This window comes from Vulpes vulpes, chromosome 14 (assembly GCF_048418805.1).
Source record: "Vulpes vulpes isolate BD-2025 chromosome 14, VulVul3, whole genome shotgun sequence".
Classification (NCBI taxonomy): Eukaryota; Metazoa; Chordata; class Mammalia; order Carnivora; family Canidae; genus Vulpes; species Vulpes vulpes.
In genome coordinates, this window is record NC_132793.1 from 122,368,472 (window position 1) to 122,389,023 (window position 20,552).

Genomic DNA, 20,552 nt, shown 5'->3' on the forward strand with positions numbered 1-20,552 from the left:
ATGAACTGAAAACATATGCCATGAAAAAACTTGCACCTGAATGTTCTCTGTAGTATTATTCATAACAGCTATAAAGGAGAAACAGCCTAAGTGTCCATCAACGGATGAATGGCTAAACAAAATGCAGTGTACTACACAACAGGGGATTATTTTGTCATAAAAAGTAATGAATACTGATACATGCTACAATGTAAATGAACCTTGAAAACATTATGCTAAGTGAAAGAAGCCAGACACAAAAGGTTACATATTGTATGATTCCACTTATAATAAATATCCAGCATAGGCAAATCCATAGAGAGACAAACTGGATTCATGGTTTCCACAGAACGGAAGGCTGGGGGGCGGGGGGAATGGGGAGTGATTGCTAATGAGTAGAGGGTTTCTGTTTTGGGGTAATGAAAATATTTTGGAACTTTTAGTATATTCACTATACTTAATATACTCAAAATATACTAAAAACCTAAATTTCATGGTATGTGAATTATGTCTCAATTTTTTAAATCCCTCCAGGTAATGATGGTTTTTTTTTTTTTAAGATTTTATTTATTCATTCATGATAGACAGAGAGAAAGAAAGAGACGCAGAGACACAGGCAGAGGGAGAAGCAAGCTCCATGCCGAGAGCCCTACACAGGACTCAATCCCGGGACTCCAGGATCACACCCAGGAACAAGGGCAGGTGCTAAACCACTGCGCCACCCAGGGATCCCTCTAGATGATGATGGTTTAATGACTTTAGGTAAGTGGGCCTTCTGATTCAGACCACAGCTTACACTCCAGCCCCCAAATTCACAGGCCTTCAGATCTGTACTGAGTTACACCACCGGCTTTCCCAGGATCATGACCCGAGCCAAAGGCAGATGAGTCACCCAGGTGACCGTCTATGAGGCTTTATAATAATGGAATAATAATCCACACTTTAGAGGGCTGGTTTTAGGATTTTTTTTTAAGTGATCTCTACATCCAACTGGTAGGAGTTAGTTGGACAATTGGGTAGGTAGTCAGGGCCAGAGTCCCCAGTGAGAAAATAATGGAGTCAGGACAGCTAAAATAAAACAGCACTAACATCCTGTTTTACAGCTTAGACAGGGCTGCACTAGCATTCTGCTTTGCAACCTTTGCAGAAATGACTTCTGCAAAACGTCCTAAAATAAGACAATTAACCACAAAGCATTTGTCAATGTCAATTGACAATTAAGGGCCAATTAAGACCTAAGGTCCCTCCCCCCCCAAAAAAAGACCTAAGCCCCCAGATGTCAGACAAACAAGAGACCATCAGCATGTGGACATTAACCTAATAGGTAGATAGATAGGTGACCAAACCCTGATTGGCATGACTCAGCACATCCTGATAGCTTAAGATAATTCCTCAAAAGACCTCATAAAAACCACTACAATTAGAAACTCTGAGGGCAACCCTCTCAGGCTCCCTCCCTCTCTGGAAGCTTTATACTCTTGCCCAATGAACTTTGTTTTGGTGCCCACCACTCTTCATTTGGTCTACCTCTTCATTCTTCAAAGTGGTGTGACCAAGAACCTGGGCACAAAAGGCAGAGAATTCCTGCAACACAACATGGGCCTTGAACTTACAACTCCCAGGATGGAGAGTCACAGGCTGTACAGAATGAGCCAGCCAGGTGGAGTTTTAGGATCAGATGAGATGCATATGAAGCATCTCAGCCTGAATCTTTGCATATAATAGGTGCCTAAGAAACATTAGTTGTAGTAGTAGAAGCAGTAGTAGTAGTATTAGCGGTGATTGCTGTTGGTTAGTGACGGGTATTTATGATGATTAATCTTATGGGTCCACTTGAATGGGCTAAGGGATGCTCAGTTGGCTGGTAAATAGTATTTCCGGGTATCTCTGTGAAAGTGTCTCTGGAAGAGACTGGCATTTGAATCAGTAGACTGCCTAGAGAAGATACCCCTCCCCAGCGTTGGGTTGGTATCATCCAATAGTTGAGGGCCTCACCTCAATAGAACAAAAAGGCCAAGGAAGGCAAATCTGTGCTCTCTATTTGAGCTGAAACATTCATCTTCTCCTGCCTATGGGCATCGGTGCTCCTGGTTCTTGGGCCTTCTGATTCAGACCACAGCTTACACTACCAGCCCCCAAATTCGCAGGCCTTCAGGTCTGTCCTGAGCTACACCACCGGCTTTCCTGGTTCTCCAGCTTGCAGGCGGCAGATCATGGGACTTTATGGTTATGGATAACCATCTGACCCAATTCCTACAATAAATCTCCTCTTACGAACATATCTATATCCTATTGGTTCTGTTTCTCTGGAGAACTCTAAAACAGTATGTGCTATAAATGCAAAAATAAAACAGAAATGATGGGCTGGAGGTCTCAAGTTCGTGACTGGGTTTATAGACAGGACAAACAGTTGAGATCAAAGAGGAGATTGTATGTCAGCCAAAATTCATTTCAGGACGGGTGGGCCTCCCTGACTCTCAATATTTTCCTCTCCCTTTTTATGAGTTGCTAAGTCTAGCAGCATGACTGTGTTCCATTTGTTACTTTAACTCTGTCAGGCACACCATGAATTGTCCAAGTTTCTCTGGTAAATTCCCATGATTCTAGCCAGGCACAGAACTGGAATGTGCCAGCATTCCTGCCCTTCACTTTCAGACACTTCAGAAATTCCTCCTTTGGCAATGGATCCTGCTCATTCAGACAACTACTCCCCTGTTCCTCTTCCCACACATCCCATCCTTCCTTTCTGTCTACATCTCTCACTTTCTCTCAAGCACATACAAGCAGTGATATTTTATTTTGTGGGGGTTTTTTTATTTTTTTTTTTAAAGATTGTATTATTTATTCATGAGAAACAGAGAGACAAAGAAGGAGGCAGAGACAGAGAGAGAAGCGGGCTCCCTGATGCGGTACTCGATCCCAGGACCCTGGGATCATGACCTGAGCCAAAGGCAGATACTTAACCAACTGAGCCACCCAGATGCTGCAAGCACATTTTAAATCATGGCAAATTCAAAGTGGAGTCTTTGGTTGGCAAGACCAAGTACCTGAAGACCAACTTCAGAATAAATGGTGCTGAAAAAATTGATGAGTGACTGAAAGAAAGTTCAAGGGGGGAAATGGAAGGATAAATTTAGTGAAGACTTATTTGGGGGTAGACAACAAATTCAGGTTATTAGCTAAAGAACATTCTACTTTGATGCATCTATATCAACATTTGAATTAAGGCTCTAATTTTGTGTTGATTCTGGGCATCAGGCTGTAGTTTCCTGCTAGCCAAAATAACAGCAAACAGATTTAGTAAGACATATTTAATGGCTCCAGACACCTTCAGTATGTTTATCAAAAAGCCTCACAAAATTAAAAGCTGGCTGCAGACCAACTAGAAATACTAAGACTGCAGTATAAAAAAGTGAGCCATTGAATTAACTCTAGAGGGGACCAGCCAGTGACAAATCCCCTCAAAAGTAAAGTTCACATCAATTGCAGAATGCCTTTTTTTCTCTCTGCACTCAGCAGTCTTTTTTTTTTTTTTTTTTTTTTTAGGATTTTATTTATTTGAAAGAGAACATGAGCAGGCAGAAGGAGAGGGAGAAGCAGACTCCCCGCAGGGCTCAATCTCAGGACCTCCTAAGATCATGGCCTGAGCCAACAGCGGATGCTTAACCTACTGAGCCATCCAGGCACCACTCAGCAATCTTTTTAAAAAAGAAATTTAGAGGCGCCTGGATGGCTCAGTTAAATGTCCAACTGTTGGTTTCAGCTCAGGTTTTTGTTGTTGCTATTTTTAGAGATTTTATTTATCAGAGAGAGAGTGAGACAGCACAAGCAGGAGGAACAGCAGAGGGAGAGGGAGAAGCAGGCTCTCCACTGAGCAAAGAGCCTTACGTGGGGCTCAATCCTGGGATCCTAAGATCATGACCTGAGCCAATGGCAGACACTTATATGACTGAGCCACCCAGGCACCTCTCAGCTCAGGTTTTGATCTCAGGATCGTGAGTTCAATCCCTGCCACTGGGCCTGGAACCTACTTAAAATTGGAAAGAAAGAAAGAAATTTACTTTATGACAGATTTCTCTCTTCATTAAAAATAACAATGAATTTATTAAAATGCTTATGACATTTCTAAACCAGTTAAATTAATATATTTGCTATTTTAATATCTGTTCCTCACTCAGTATTTTTGCTTAATATGTATGGTAATTGTGTTCACTTTTTAGCTGCTAAAACATTCCAAAAATAGAAACAATGTTTTTCTATTTTTAGCTCGGTCTATAAAGTTTAAGCAAATAATCAATCGTCTTTCCAAAAATTGTACACACATGTTTCAAAATCATGGAAAAACCCAGCAGCAATGAGCTCACAAAAGAAAACACTGAAAATTTAGTCATAAGATTTTTGACATCCTTACCCTGGGTTATAACTAAACATAGACTCTCAGCTTTAAGCTCAGACATTTTCACTAAAATTTACAATGGAAACATTAAAAACAGCACTTTGCATAGCACTAACTTTACCAAAAAATAACTTTTTTCTAAACTGCAAGTTGTGTTTCTCCTAAAAAATGAGACTGAAAAATATTAATTCCTACTTTCTGATCAAATACATTAGTGAATAAAAATTGGACCCAAACTCCCCTTTCTCCTTTCACAGATTATGATTTCTTTTTTTTTTCTTTTAAAGGTAGTTTAGTTTATCTTTGATTAGGATGATTTCCCACTTCTTTTTTATTTTTTAGGATTTTATAAATTTATTTTTTATTGGTGTTCAATTTGCCAACATATAGAATAACACCCAGTGCTCATCCCGTCAAGTGCCCACCTCAGTGCCCGTCACCCAGTCACCCCCACCCTGATTTCCCACTTCTAAAACAATTTCTATTTGTTCACTATCATCTAGTTCTTTAATACCATCAAGCTTCAATCCAGCAATCGTGCTCCTTGGTAGTTACCCAAAGCAATTGAAAACTTGGATCCACACAGAAAAACACTGCACACAGATGTTTGTAGCAGCTTTATTTAATTACCAAAGCCTGGAAGCAACCAAGATGTCCTTCAGTAGGTGAATAGATCAATAAACTGTGGCACATGCAGATAATAGAATATTATTTACCACTAGAAAGAAATGAGCTACTAAGCCATAGAAAGAAATGGAGGAACCGTGAATGTCTATCACTAAATAAAAGAAGCCAATTTGAAAAGGCTGTACATACTGTATGATTCCAACTATGTGACATTCTGGAAAAGGTAAGACGATGGAGATAGTAAAAGATCAGTGGTTGCCAAGGGGTTGGGGATGAGAAGAGAGAGATGAATAGCACAGAGGATTTTTAGGGCAGTGAAAATTACCTTGTATGATGTTATAATGATTCATACATGTCATCATACATTTGTCCAAACCCATAGATTGTACCACACCAAGAGTGAGTCCTAAGGTAAACTTCGGACTTCGGGTGACCATGTTGTGTTACTGTGGGTTCACCAACTGCAATAAATGCTATCAACTCAGATAGCTATTTACTCCTGAAAGCTGGATGTAGGGGAAATCTCTATACTTTCTGCTCACCTTCTCCTGTGACCCTAAAACTATTCTAAAAAAATTAAGTCTTAAAAGAAAATTGAATTCTAAACACAACGGAAACTCTCTTGTGAATGTTCTCGCTCTTTTCAAAGCCTAAATTTGTATGTTTCAGTATTTTTGGATGACAATATTTTTGGAACCGTGCAACAAGCGCCTAAAAAGCAGAACAGTGACTCTTCCATGTTGGTTACTTGTGCCTGGTTCAGAACCACGTACCTCTGCACAGTCACGCAAACAGCTGACATCTGTTTCCTTGCTATCATTTGAGATGCCCCCAAGTGTCCACCAAGCTGGGTACACTCGCACGTCACCCAGAGAAGAGCGCCTGGTTATGCTCAACGCAACTGTTAGGTACCCAGGGCAAACACACTTTGTAGAAGTTAAAACACAAGTGGCCCGTTCTTGGGTCAATATCCCCCTAGAAACTTTAAGATAAAAGGTCCCTCTGGGGGCAGTCCCAGCGGTGCAGTGGTTTAGCGCTGCCTGCAGCCCAGGGTGTGATCCTGGAGACCTGGGATCGAGTCCCACATCGGGCTCCTTGCATGGAGCCTGCAAAAAAAAAAAAAAAAAGAAAAGAAAAAGAAAAGTCCCTCTGGGGGGATCCCTGGGTGGCTCAGCGGATCCCTGGCCTGCCTTTGGCCCAGGGCGTGATCCTGGAGACCCAGGATCGAGTCCCGCATCAGGCTCCCAGCATGGAGCCTGCTTCTCCCTCTGCCTGTGTCTCTGCCTCTCTCTCTCTCTCTCTCTCTCTATGTCTATCATGAATAAATAAAAAATCTCTTAAAAAAAAAAAGGTCCCTCTGGGTTCACAGCTTAGTAAAGTAATACAGAGATTATAAAACAAACCATCACCTGCCTCCTAGTCTCTATACACAGCTAGAGGAGGTACACAGCTGAAAACCATTTCTGTTCGCTTTGGCAGGAGATATAAGGGATGAGACGGTGTAAGAAGGAAATGGCTTCTCCTTTCCCTTTGTGTTCACATCTCCTTTGATTTTTCAAATGCTTAGGACTAAAGAGGTCTGAGACACTGCTCTCCTCACCTAGAATTTTTCAGGCATGACAGAGGTTATGCTCTGGATGAGGTGAAGATAAATCAGCTTTCTGAGGAGATCAGAATTCATCTAAAGTGGTCTGATTGATTTGCACACAGCCCTTTGGCGTCCTCTCCGTGGAGGTTGGCGGCAGCAGGGGCTTGGGATGGACATCCAGGTGTGCACCAGCTTCTACCTCCACACGACTGGCTATGTGATCTCTCAGGCAGCTCAGGCTACATCTCTGGGCCTGTTTCTACCGTGTACATTTCAGAGGTTAGACTCAAGCTCTCCAAGGGCCCTTCCAAGCTTCCTTCAGGAATGCTAAGGAATATGTGCTCAATTAAATGCCCAGGATGGGTTCATGCCTGGCAGCCTTAGCTCAGGGTCAAGGCAGAACTAAACACACCTGCTCACCGATCCTAAGATCCTAATGTCACAAGGATGCCAAAGCCCTTGGAGCTTTTCAAGAAACCTAGAGTTGGCTCCTTACCTCAAGAGAGAAGTTTGAGAGAATGAATGCCTACAACTCAATGGTAGGGGTCACCTGCCTCCTGTCTGAGTTACTCCTTCTCCAAGATCAAGGGTCAGAAGGAAGGAAATAATACCTACTGAATACTTATTGCATGCCAGGTATTTTCATATATTATCTCATTAATTCTTACAACAACCCCAAAGTCTCGTAACCCTAACTCCTGCTGCCCTGCAAAGCTGCCAGGTCAGGACCTCTGTCCCATTGTGTCCAGACGGTGGTACTCCTGCCCCAGCTGGGTCTGGAGGGCAGGGGAAATCAAGCCCAAGAGGATTTTTCTCAAACCTTAAGATCTGATGGAGTTTTGCCTTGTAGTTTGGATTTTTTTTGGGGGGGGGGGCGTTTATCCTATGCCTGTTTCACCATTGTGTTTTGGAAGCATATAATTTGTTTGGTTTCACAGGTTCACAGCTTAGTGAAGAATTTGTCTCAGTGTGTCTCAGGATGAATCATATCTCCAGTCTCACCCACATCTGATTTAGATGATATTTAGATGAGACTTCAGACTTCAGACTTTTCGAGTTGATGTTGGAACAAGTGAAGAAGACTTTGGGAGTTTGAGAATGGAATGAATGTGTTTTGCATGTGAGAAAGACATGAATTCGGGGGGTCAGGGACAAAACGCCATAGACTGCATGTTCATATCATCCCCAAATTCACGTTGAAACCGAATCCTCCATGTGATGGTATTGGGAGGTGGGGCCTTTGGGAGGGGATTAGGTCATGAGGGTGGAGCCCTCATGAATGGAATTAGTGTCCTTACAGAGAGACCCCACAGAGCTCCTTGCCCTTTCCACTATGTAAGGACACAGCAAGAAGATGGCCTTCTAGGAACCAGCAAGTGGTCCTCATCAGACACTGCATCTGCCAGCACCTTGATTTTGAAATTCTCAGCCTCCAGAACTGTGAGAAATAAATTTCTGTTGTTTATAAGCCACTTAGTCTGTGCTATTTTTCTTATAGTAATCTGGAAGAACTAAGACAAGTAAAGACAAGTAAAGATAATAGTAATAGAACATAATGTGGATTGAGTACATATTGTGTACGAGACACCACTAAGCCAGCAAACCTTTGGAAAGTGCTCACTACGGGCCAGGCATTGTTCTGAGCATTTGCAATACGCACGTAGGACCAGGGTTACCCTATTTTGGATGGGCAAGCTGCAGGGGCAGAACCCGGATTCAGGCCCAAGCACCCTGTCAACTTAACCACTTTACAACACAGTCCCTAATTATCTCAAAACTCTGCTGCACAGTATTATTTATTCCATTTGTCAGACAAAGAAGCTGAGGGTCAGAGGGGTAACATACCTGGCCCGAGGTCAAGTCTGGGGAGAGCTGAGCCTCTCGCCACAATGGAAGGTAAGCAACTGGTCCTAAGTGCTATCGACACAGGGCTACATGCTCTAAGATTTCTTCTGGTCCAGAGAGGTTCTGAAAACACCCACCAGCTTCCAGCCACAGCAGGCTTTGTCAGGGAAGAGGTCCTGCCCCTTCTGGGGGCTGGAGGCTGAGCCAGTGCCAGCTAGGCTACATGGAGGTGGACTTGAAATGGGATTCTAGTGAATAATCAAATGAAGGAGAGAGGATGAAAAGAGAAAAGAGGATGAAATGAGCCACAAAACATTCTCTTTGGGTCCGATAAAGCAAGGCCTTTCCCAAGGCTACCAATGGCCCAGGGCTAGCAGGAAGGAAATGAGGTCTGCAGAAGGTTCTCCACTAAGGCCACTCTGGAGGCTGGTAACCCCACCTGATCCAAACCCGATTTGACCAGGGACAAAGCAATGGCTGGGCTCCTGGATGTGGAGTTGCTGGCAGCAGTCATCCTTCCTGTGAAGACCTGGCTTGGCTAATGGGCTAAAGGACCCTGACCTCCCAGTGCCCAGGAAATTAGCTGGATGGGGTATGTCCCCCACCAAAACTCAATGACAAACTGATTCTTGAGTTAGAGGCGGTCAGTGGGTCTCAGACAAGGTTTCCTTCCAAGAAGCACATCACCTTCCTCCTCCTCTCCACTGTGACACTGCAGCACCAGGTTGGCCAAATCATCAATGGTGCACACAGTCTCTCTGGGGCAAGAAATGTTGCTATCTAGGTTCAATTCATAGTTGGTACAGAGTACATATACTTGGTGATTTCAAGTATCCAACTCCAGCCCACTACGTGCATAGCCATGAACTTAAACCACTGAAGCACCCATTATTTCATTGTCACTTACATATACCTTAGTGCACACCAGTGCACACTAGTCCCTTGGAGCTGGTGCGGTAAACAAGCCACCTGCCCCCCAGAGGAACGTCTCAGGGTCCAGTGGGCCCAAGCAGCACGTAAACAGGAAACTGCGCAGCTGAGTGAGAAGTGTTGCAACAGGGAAAAGAGAAAGTGCTTTGAAAGCGGACACAGAAGGCCTTGGACCCAACACTGGGGCCTCTGAACCCACCTGGAAGCAGTGAGGACGAAGAATGCACACAAAGTCCAGGCAGAAATGAGCCACAGAACAGCAATAAAGGAGTGAGGTTATCCCTATGCTACAAAAGAGCTGAATCTGATAGTGGACTTTTCATTACACACAACATTCTTGTTTTCTAAGGTTTTTTAAATTATAAAATATTTCAAAAAGATCAAATAGAATATTATGATGCTCAGGACGCCTGGGTGGCTCAGTGGTTGAGCATCTGCCTTTGGCTCAGGGCGGTACCCCAGGATCGAGTCCCACATCAGGCTCCCTGTATGGAGTCTGCTTCTCCCTCTGCCTGTGTCTCTGCCTCTCTCTCTCTCTCTCTCATGAATAAATAAATAAAATATTGTTTTTAAAAAAGAATATTATGATACTCATGTAGCTACTACCGAGTTTTAACAGTTTTAAATCTTTTGCACAAGTATGTATATATGTGTTTCTTTTTAAGACATAATTTGTAGAGTTCTCCCTACATTCCCAGAAGTGCCCACCCTCCCGTGCTGGGTCTATCTTTCCCTCTGCTTTTATATATTATCTCCCTAATTAATACACAAACAATATATATTCATGTTTTGTGCTTCTAAATTTTTTCCTACATGGTATCGCCATGTATACTATATTTTTTGGCAGTTGCTTTTTTTTTTTTTATAACTCAACACGTTGTATTTTAACTGTTGGAAAAATTCAGTTGCAACAAATTATTATTCCATAATTTAATTATCTATTCATTTTTTTAAAAGATTTTATTTATTTATTCATGAGAGACACAGAGAGAGAGAGAGAGGCAGAGGGAGAAGTAGGCTCCATGCAGAGAGCCCGACGTGGGACTCCATCCCGGGTCTCCAGGATCAGGCCCTGGGCTGAAGGCGGCACTAAACCACTGAGCCACCCGGGCTGCCATCTATTCCATTTTTTGACAGACATATAGAACTTTTCCTTTTTTTTTTTTTTAACCAGAGCAACAACACCCTCTTACTTCTCTCTCTGCACACATGTCCACAATATCTGCCTGGAAATGGAACTGCTGGATCACAGGTATCCACCTCTTCCAGTCTACTGCACATGGCCATACTCCTCTGCAGAAACGCTGTGCCAATTTATACTCCCATCGTGCCTGCTTCTTCACATCCTTGTCAGTCCTGATTTTACCAAGCTTTTAAATTTTAAAAATCTGGGCGCCTGGGTGGCCCTGAGTTGTCTTGTTTTAAACTGATTTAGAAAAATTCATTATCAGGGCACATGGATGGCTCAATGGTTGAGCATCTGCCTTTGGTTCAGGTCCTGATCTCAGGTCCTGGGATAGAGTCCCACATCGGGCTCCCTGCAAGAAGCCTGCTTCTCCTCTGCCTGTGTCTCTGCCTCTCTCTCTGTCTCTCGTGAATAAATAAATAAAATCCTTAAAAAAAACAAAAATTAAAAAAATAAAAATTCATTATATATTTTATTTACTTATTCATTTTAAGGAAGCCCTCTGCCCAACAAGGGGCTTGAACTCACCACCCTGAGACCAAGAGTCATATGGGCATATTGAGCCAGTCAGGTGCCCCTGGTTTATATTTTCTTAACGGTTTCATGTCTCCTGCCCTCAGGGATATTCAAAGAGGCATCTAAAATGAAGAGTTATTGTTCATTTAGTGTAGGAGATACCTACACTAAATGATTAATTACTGTCCTGGAAGTGTTAAAGACCATCAGAGGAGCTCCAAGCCCTGTGGTGATCACAGGCACACTAAACCAAACACCAGCTTATTACCAAACATAGGGTGATTTTTATTATTTTTTATTTATTTATTTTTTCATAGGGTGATTTTTAAAAGTATGGTGTTTTTTGTCCAATTTTTTGTTTAATTTGTTTGGTTTATTTTGGTTCAGAATTTGACTTTTTATCATTGCTTCAAACAGTCTTGAAAAAAAATCTATAAGAACATAACCACAAATCATCATAACTATTAATAGCTTCATAACTAAGTCTATAGACTATAACTATATAGTCTATATTAGACTAGATAGTTATCATCTAGCTAAACCTCTTTATTTATAAGTGATGAACCTGAAGTCTGAGAGATTACATGATTCATTTGTTTAATAATTCAATAGACATTTATTGAGTTTCTATTCTAACAGATATCAGGTAGGTGCTTACTATGTGCCAGGCATTAAGCTAAGAAATTCATACAAATTTCAACATTAGACATTTATTTTTTTTAAGATTTTATTTGTTTACTTGTTCATGAGAGACAGAGAGAGAGAGGCAGAGATATAGGCAGAGGGAGAAGCAGGCTCCCTACAGGGAGCTTGATGCAGGACTTGATCCCAGGACCCCAGGATCATGACCTGAGCCAAAGACAGACACTCAACTACTGAGCCACCCAGGTGCCCTCTAAACATTAGACATTTAAACATTAGACACTAAAACAAAATTTAGACACATTTGATGTCTCTGACAGCAGCTTCAAAAGGTAAAATATGAGAAGTTAAAGAGCTGGCTCAAGGTTTTTAAATAGAGGAAAGGTAGGGACAAGGTACAAAGATTTTAAAAAGATTAAAAAAAAAAAAAAGACACAAAGATTCTGACCCCAGCAATACTTCCAGTCTTGTCATAGGATACACCAGTGATGCTTGGCCCGAGTTCAAAACACAGAGATATGAACCGTATTGAAGAACAAGGTCCTGCCATTTGCACAATATGACGTCCTCCTTCATAGATGAGATCCAGTTCTTCCACTAAAGAGGGCAATGGATGGGCATAAGGCAATGGATGGGCATAAGGAGCTTATGCCCACACCTAACAGAAACTCATCATTGACCTTCGTGGTCAATGATCCAAGACAAAGAGTACTTATATAAAGAACCCACCACAGGGTCAGCTCCAGGGGCAGAGTAAGTACTTGGACGTCATGGTCCCTGTCCCTTCTGGGGCTCACAATGTAGAGGAGGAGACAGGCATTAAGCAAGTAAGGAAAGCAGTGGAATATACAATTACAAAGTATGCTAAGTGCTATGAAGGAAGGAACACGGTAATGTGAGAGAGAAAGACTTATGGGTAAGAGACCTAGTTCAGAATGTGTAGTCATTGATGCTAAAACTGAGATCTGAATGAGGAAGCCATGTCACGAGTCAGGAGAAAAGCGTGTGCAAAGACTCTGTGCAAAGGAAGGGGAAAAAATATATGTGAATACAACAGAGTGAGGTTGAAAGTGGCTCAAGATAAAGCTGGAGATACAGGCAAGAGACAGACTACCCAGGGCCTGAGGCTGTGGTCAGTATTGAACTTTATCCTCAGTGTAACTGGGGCAGTATTGGAGGGCTTAAGGAAAGGAATCACGTGGCTCAATCTTCTACTCTGGTCACTCCTACACCATATGGAGGATGGAATACTGGGGGGCAGGATGGGAATAAGAGACCAGTTCTCCAGTTCAGGAGGCTATTGTGGTGGTGGCTTGGATTAAGCTGAGGCTCATAGGGAAAATTAGGTAGCAACCAGTGGATTAAAAATGTCTTTTGGAAACAGAACCAACATGACTCGCAATAGAATGGAAAATATGGTGGAAATGAGACCGAAGAATTAAGAATGGCCTCCAACTACTGAAAACAATAGGAAGAGGGAGCTGTCTACAATTATTTCTTAAACATTTCATGATTTGTCTTGAATTCTGAAACTTAAACCCTCTCCAGTGGGACGTGTGAGAGGGAGAGAAGGTCTCATGATCATGACTCTTCTCTAAGGAGCTGTAAGGCAGCCCTGGGCCTGAGACTTTGTATCTTTTCTGGAGGTCCCTTAGAGCATCCTTGGAATGGGAAGGAATCTGGAATCCTTGACCTCTGGCTGCCTCAGATGGTTCTTAATTAGGCATATCCAGTTGGCTTTTTATGGAATAAGACATTCAGAGGCATAACTGCCACCCACTTTCAGTAGCAGCAGCAAACTACTAACACGTATGATAAATACCGACTCTTGATCTAGAAAACTCACTAAATCCCGTAAGTCAGCCACCACAGAGCAACTCCTAGATTGCCATCGGACATCTGTGGTTCCAGCAAAGCTCTGAATCTAAGGCATGGGCATAAGCTGCTTGAAGCTGTAAGTTGTTGGAAGCAAAATGAGAGTTTATGAATATTATTTAACCATTCAGACAATTTTTTTAGAGGGGAAGGAGAATCTTAAGCAAGCTCCATGCTCAGCACGGACCCCGATGCGGGGCTCAATCTCACAACCCTGAGATCATGACCTGAACCAACATCGAGAGTCGGACGCTTAACTGACTGAGCCATCCAGGCGCCCCTAACCATTCAGATATTTTAGGATAATCAATGTTAGTCCAAGCTGCAAATGTGTTTCCTATTATTCCAGCATATTCCACTTAACTCTCCATCTTCTCTGGATTATCACCTTTTGCTCTTAGGACCTTCCTCAAGGCTTTCATCTGGTTCCCCCTAGACTGGGGAGAAGGCGTGGGAAGCTCTTGACCTGATCCTGGCCTTTGCTCCTTGATTCTTTGCTATTTCCTGTCTCCTGTTTTCTCTGCAGGAACAAATCCTGTTCACATATTTCAAAAAGTGAGAGCGTTAGCATGGAAGGAGTGTGAAACGATGAGACAGCGGAGGCAAAATGAGAAGGACCACAACCCACTTTATATGTAAATAGCATGTTAACTATCATAGAAATTATTGTTGTCATCACAAACTTCCATGCCCAGAGTGTGATTTTTCAGGCATTTTGAAATGATCGAAAACCTAACTTAGCTCAAGTGCAGAGCAACCCAAAAAGAAACCGCGGCGGGCTCCATGGCATTTCCTAATTTATAACAGAGTTTTGCACACATGATTTCACTTCCTGCTAACCTTTAGTAAATTCGTGTCCTCCACTTGTGACTAAAGCAGCTCCCCAGAGTTACCCCAAAGCAACCGCAGGAGGCTGGATTGACCCCACCCTGACTTCTCTTTCACCAGCTCTCCTCCGTGGTGAGCAGAGTGGCGAGGATCTGTCCGAGCTCCTGTCCTGGGCAACCTGAGTACAAGTGACGTTGGCCGCGGGCACAGGGTACAGGAGTGTTGTGACAACTGCCTGTGTTCCCCAACCCCCTCCAACCCAGCCCAGCATCTTGATGCACAGCAGTGAGGGGGCACTTCTGCTTCGAAGTTGTAGGCAGTTCTGCTGAGAGTTTCTTCAGTTCAAAGATAAATATGCTTGCTCTCCAGTTCATTCCAGGACTCTTTAACCCGTGGCCAAGCGTGTGTCTAAATTTGAGTGTACATGCAAAACACAAAAACAAAAACAAAAACAAAACAAAAAAACAAAATCTGTTTATTTGCAGAGGGCCCACCTCAAATACAAAAGGGCCTGCAGAGGCATTATCAGAACTCTTAGTCCTAACCTGAGACAGGCAGCTAGTGAGTGAGGGAGCCAGATTTGGATCCGGTGTCTGGTGTAAGGGACTGCTACACGGGGCTTGTGAACTCAGTGGCCACTAAGGGCCAGGCAGACAATGGAAATGTGGGAAATGCTGGGTGGAAGGCATAGAGAGTACGCAGACGGGTAAAACAGACTGCACGCCAATCTGCAGGTATTCCATGAATTGCTTTTTTTTTTTTTTAAGATTTTATTTATTTATTCATGAGTGACACAGAGAGAGAGAGAGGCAGAGACACAGGCAGAGGGAGAAGCAGGCTCCATGCAGGGAGCCCGATGTGGGACTCGATCCCGGGACCCCAGGGTCAAGCCCTGGGCTGAAGGCGACGCTCAACTGCTGAGCCACCTGGGCTGCCCTGAATTGCTTTTCTAAAAAAAAAAAAAAAAAAAAGGAATCTGCAGGCACCAGTTGGCAACCTTGCCCCATTCCACCGTTAGCAGAAACTATTGCTAATTGCAATCTTTCAAAGTGTTTTGACACATTCATCTTTTAAATAAATAGTCTTAAAATGGTGCCCTGAATCAGAGCAGAAATAAAGTAAAGGATGTAGTTTAAGTGTCCTAAAGAAGGGATAAACAAAGACTAGTGGGGTGTAGAGGTGTGAAAGCAAATCCGATCCAGGAAAGCTTTCTGGAGGAGGTGGCATTTGAACTCAGAGAGATGGAATGCTTCTTGTTATATTAAGGAAGAGAAGAACATCTCTAGATAAAAGAAACAGCAGTGAGCAAAAAGAAGAAAGCGTGACTATTTCAGGAGAATAAACAGGGCACCAGGCTGGCTCAGTCAGTAGAGCATGTGACTCTTGATCTCAGAGTTGCAGGTTCAAGCCCCATGTTGGATGTAGAGATTAGTTAAAAAAATATATTTTAGGGGCACCTGGGTGGCTCAGCAGTTGAGCGGCTGACTTTGACTCAGGTCATGATCCTAGGGTCCTGGGATTTAGTCCCACATCAGGGTCCTCACAGGGAGCCTGCTTCTCCCTCTGCCTGTGTCTCTACCTCTCTCTGTGTCTCTCATGGATGAATAAATAAAATCTTTAAAAAATTAAAAAAATAAAATCTTTAAAAAAATTAAATTAAATTAAATTAAATATTTTAATAAAGAAAAATAAACAGTCCCATTTTTCTGGAGAATAGGGTACAAAATCGTGGAATTAGAAAAGTATGAAAAGTCATCATGGTCAAGGCCTTTGACTGTCAAGCTAAGGAGTTTGGCATTGGGGTTGGAAGGTGGACAGGTGAGAAAATGGGTTTTCTGGGAGATAAGCCTGCTATGCTGATCTTACAGATTCTTTTTTCTTAAGTAAGCTCTATGCCCAACATGGGGCTTAAACTCATGACCCCAAGATCAAGAGTCACATGCTCTACTGACTGTGCCAGCCAGATGCCCCAGGATATTTATTTATTTATTTATTTATTTATTTATTCATTTATTCATTCATTCATTTATGAGACAGTGGAAGTGAGAGAGAGAAGCAAACTCACCATCAAGCAGGGAGCCTGATGTGGGGCTCAATCTGAGGACCCTGAGATCATCACCTGAGCTGCAAGCAGACATTTAATGGACTGAGGCAACCAGACACCAACCCCCATGATCTTACAGACTCTCTTTAGCATACATTTTTTCCTAGACAACTTCAATCTGAAAAATATTATTCTTAGCATATGTTTTTAAAAGTCAAATTGGTCACTATAAATGTATATGAGAAAAGGGGTACAAAAACTAGCAGCAAATCCAGCATATGTGGCCATCTGTGTCTGTGGCTCTGGGTACACATCAGCAAAAATAGTATTTTTAAACTACAGAACTACGGCTGAAATCATTTCCAGTGTAGGATCCCACCAGTGATTACTTATCATTTTTTTGGTCTGGCATTTTCAATAAAACATATCATTTACAGGACATTGTGGAAAACTATCATCTGTTGCACTATAAATGCAAGAAATGAAGAAGGAAGGGCGGAAGGGAGGGAGGAAGAGAAAGGATATGTAGCTTGTCGGAAATGTAAATCAAATGTCAGAATTGACCTTTTTAAAAGTAATGACGAAGGAAAAAAAAATCAAACAATCTGTTCTGAACTTTTATGAAAAAGCAGTCAAGGGTAAAAAAAAATAATAATTGGAATTTGGAGTCAGAGAGGCTATGCTGACATCTCAACTCTCTCCTTTTACTATATATTCTTATGATGAGCTCAATTTCCTCATCTCCAAGAAGACAATATTATGTATCACTGGTTGGCTCAGCAGTGGGGTGTCTGCCTTCGGTTCAGGACATGATCCCAGGTCCGGGGATCGAGTCCCACACTGGGCTCCCTGTGAGAAGCCTGCTTCTCCCTCTGTCTGTGTCTCTGCCTCTCTCTGTGTGTCTCTCACTAATAAATAAATACAATCTTTAAATATATATATTACGTATGACTTTAATGGTTGGGAGGGGTAAAAGCATTGCATGATATCACATATCACATATATTTTGTGTCTTTCTTGTCTACGGGAAGGAAGGGATAGGCCTTCCGCCTTGAGCTTGTGGCCATGGATATTTTACAAACCCATCCACTGTTTATGTTCTCCCAACACATGAAGGGAGTCTAAGTGCTGACCCAGTCAGCTTAGGCTCCATGCAAGGAGAGGCGGCGGCACAGATAACCCTAGAGACCAGGTAACAAGAACCATGTTCCACCGTGGCACAAATCAAATGACTGCTCTGGGGGAGTTATTACTGTACTCTCCTTTTCTTTAGATTCATATTAAAATTAGCTGACACCCTTGAGCATGCCATATGAGGTCTAGGGGGGAAGATACAGAACAGAGGTCCAGGGAAAAGCCATTTGGAGATTTTAAATGTATGAAAGCAAAGCACACTGAGGATAATCTACTGGAAATTCATTCTTTTATCCAGTAATATTTACTGAGCACCTCTCTGGGGCCAGATACTATATAGATTACGGGGACAGGTCTGTTAACAAAACAAACACAAATCCCTGCCCTCACAAAACCTATCATCTAGCAAAGAGGACAGTCAACAAACAAAATGAGAGATTTAATGCTGTAGTATGTTATAAGTTCATTAGAGGCAGACTGTCTCGGTTATAATCTATACATATAAAGGGAAAAATGGAAGGTGGACACTTTGAGGTAAAGCTCTCTTATGGGTAACCGTGGTTATTCTTGGAGCACAGGCCATTCATGACAAATAAAGGGCAGGGATTTTTGTGGAAAAGAGTAAAATGGAAACCACACACAAGGAAGACTTATACGAGGAAGACTTACATGAAGAGCATGATTATGAGCGAGGAAAAGAGAAATATGTACGCGTATAGGAATCTCAGTAGGTCTGTATTACCTTGGGAAAGAAATGGAGAATGGCACGTTTCAGAAACAAGATGGAGAGAAGATTCCTTTCTTACTTATTACAATATCTCTCTCTTCTTTTTTTAAAAGTCTTTTTTTAAGACTTTTATTAATTTATTTGAGAGAGAGAGAGAAGCACAAATGAGGGGGAGAGAGGCAGAGGGAGAGGGAGAAGCAGACCTCCCTCCCCCAAAGCAGGGAGCCCAACTCAGAGCTCAATCCCAGGACCCTAGGACCATGACCCAACCAACTGAGCCACCCAAGCGCCCCCACTCAGGAACTTCTTCCTTCCAACTCCTTATTAAGTGAGACATCAAAATATCTTTGTTGTCTAAATGGGACTTACTTAATGTATCTATGAATCATTTGAAAATCTCATTAAAATGAAAATTCTGATTCAGTGGGGCCTGAGAACCTATGCTGCTAAGCTGTCTAAAAAGCCACATTCTGAGGAATGAGGCTATAAGCTGCTATAAAATGGACATTCTTTTATTTTTAGCCAAACCTACCCTCACTGTCCACTGTCCTTGCCCACACACCAAACTGACCACACTAACCATCCAAACTTCTCAGTGTCTACAGTTTCCCGGGCTTTCCCGGGTGGCTCATGCTCACCCCTCTCTTGAAGGAGCTGCTGTAGATTTTACCAGGATTCTACACATCAGCCTTGGTCACTTTTCTCATTTTAACTTATTTGCACTTACTTGCAATTATGTTTTTCGACAGTCTTTTATCCAAGTCATTATTAAGCAACTACAGGGACATGTTCATATAGGTAAAATGGTTTGGAAAGATCTCAAACTTAATGACAAAGTAGTAGATTTTTTAAGAGATTTTATTTATTTATTCATGAGAATACGCAGAGAGATGAGAGAGAGAGAGAGAGAGAGAGAGAGAGAGAGAGGCAGAGACACAGGCAGAGGGAGAAGCAGGCTCCATGCAAGGAGCCTGACATGGGACTCAATCCCAGGACTCCAGGATCACGCCCTGGGCTGACGGTGGCACTAAACCGCTGAGTCACCCGGGCGGCCCAAAGTAGTAGATTTTATATATCATATTATATAACTGGTATGTTCTGCTTCAGTAATGTGGGAATTTAAAACTACGTAAGCAGTGTTCTATTACCAGTACTGATAGGCATGTGTCACTCCTTGATTAAGCCTTAATTGCACATAGCTTTCTGGCGCTTTTTTTTTTTTTTTTTTGGCGCTTTTTTAAAAAGTCTGATATTAATGTGTATCAGCTTAAAAACATACTCAAGAGATGCCTGGATGGCTCAGTGATTGAGCATCTGCCTTTGGCTCAGGTTGTGATCCTGGGATCCTGGGATTGAGTCCCACGTAGGGCTTCCTGCATGGAGCCTGCTTCTCCCTCTGCCTGTGTCTCTGCCTCTCTCTCTATGTGTCTCTCTCAGGAATAAATAAATAAAATCTTTAAAAAAAATACTCCAAAGAATTCTTCAACATCACTTCCAGATTAAAAGCACTATCCCTCTCTTACCTAAGGAATTCCTACCTGACTCTATGTCATTAATTAACAACATGCTTTTCATGCTACACCATATTCCCACATATCTTTTTTAATATTATTCCAAAATTTAGCATTCACACTTTTCATCCTGAACTCATCAGAAAAGGCATCAAATCACCTGATTTGAATGCAAAACATGCCTGAGTGCCAGGGTGGGAGAGGTATGAGACGTGTGTGGGTAATAGTCTCAAGGGCCGTCAGAGACCTTGCACATCAATCAGCACACGGTGATGACTGCACATCCTCAATCAAATGAGTGGATTTGCTTTGATTTCTCCTGTAAATTAGCACAGTTTTCCTGCAGCCCAGATCGACTCAAAACCATCACGTTATCTGTGAAACAAATAGGATGTGAGAGATGACTAAAAAACCAGAGCTCCAGAGATGGAGGTTTTTCTTTTCTTTTTTCTTTTTTCTTGTTCTTTTAAGATTTTGTTTATTCATGAAAGACACAGAGACATAGGCAGAGGGAGAAGCAGGTTCCCTAGAGGGAACTGAATTCGAACTCGATCCCAGGACCCCGGGATCACGACCTGAGCCGAAGGCAAACGCTCAACCACTGAGCCACCCAGATGCCTCCAGAGATGGAGGTTTTAATTCACATTCTTCCACTGACTGCCCAGGAATATCCGCTGAATCACGGACTTTAAATCATATACTGTAAAAGCCAAAAATCTCAAAA

At 42.4% G+C, this 20,552-nt stretch overlaps 1 protein-coding gene across 6 annotated transcripts in view; it reads right to left on the minus strand.

The window, feature by feature from the left end:
- The window catches only part of TBC1D1 (TBC1 domain family member 1), a 239,216-nt gene that overhangs the window by 163,655 nt on the left and 55,009 nt on the right, over positions 1–20,552 (minus strand). The gene's annotated exons all lie outside the window — the stretch shown is intronic.